The sequence below is a fragment of the Acyrthosiphon pisum genome, chromosome X (assembly GCF_005508785.2).
Source record: "Acyrthosiphon pisum isolate AL4f chromosome X, pea_aphid_22Mar2018_4r6ur, whole genome shotgun sequence".
Taxonomy (NCBI): Eukaryota; Metazoa; Arthropoda; class Insecta; order Hemiptera; family Aphididae; genus Acyrthosiphon; species Acyrthosiphon pisum.
In genome coordinates this window covers 52033888-52034769 of record NC_042493.1, presented here as the reverse complement: position 1 = coordinate 52034769, position 882 = coordinate 52033888, and positions in this window count along the sequence as shown.

The window sequence follows — 882 nt, the reverse complement described above, 5'->3', positions numbered from 1 at the left end:
AAAATTTAATAGAAGGGTCCACATATGTTGTTCTAACTCCCATTCAAAAATTATAAAAATACATAGGCACAATTTTTTTTTATAAGCATTTAAAGTTCAAATTTTGACTAAATACGTAAAAATTACGGCAATGTTCAAATAATCTTAAACAGAAATTCATAAAAGTTTTTCTTTTTAATTCTAAGATTTGGAAATTTAATACAAGGCTCCTAACATATTTTTACAATAGCAGTTGCAAAATAAAAGGAATACATTGTCACAATTTTTATGTATAAGCATTTAAAGTTCAAATTTTGACAACATATTATGTAAAAATCACGAAAATTCGTAAATTATTTTATGCTAGAAATTCATAAAAAATTTTCCTTTTATATCTAAGATTTCAAAATTTAATACAAGGCTCATAATATATTTTTACAATAGCAATTGAAAAATAAAAGAAATATATAGTCACGATTTTTTTTTTACAAGCATTTAAAGTTCAAATTTTGACTAAATACGTAAAAATTACGGCAATGTTCAAATAATTATCTTAGACAGAAATTTATAAAAGTTTTTCTTTTTAATTCTAAGATTTGGAAATTTAATACAAGGCTCCTAACATATTTTTACAATAGCAGTTGCAAAATAAAAGGAATACATTGTCACAATTTTTATTTATAAGCATTTAAAGTTCAAATTTATACGAAATATGTCAAAATTGCGAAAATTTGCAAGTAATTTAGTGGTTGAAAAATCGTAAAAATGTTTTCTTTTATAACTAAGTTTTTAAAATTTGGTACAAGGTTCTCCATAAGTTTTTCTTTAAAAATAATATATCCTAGACTGACAAATCATCTCCGTTCAGAATCGTTTTTCGTATACAATGATATAATATCATTG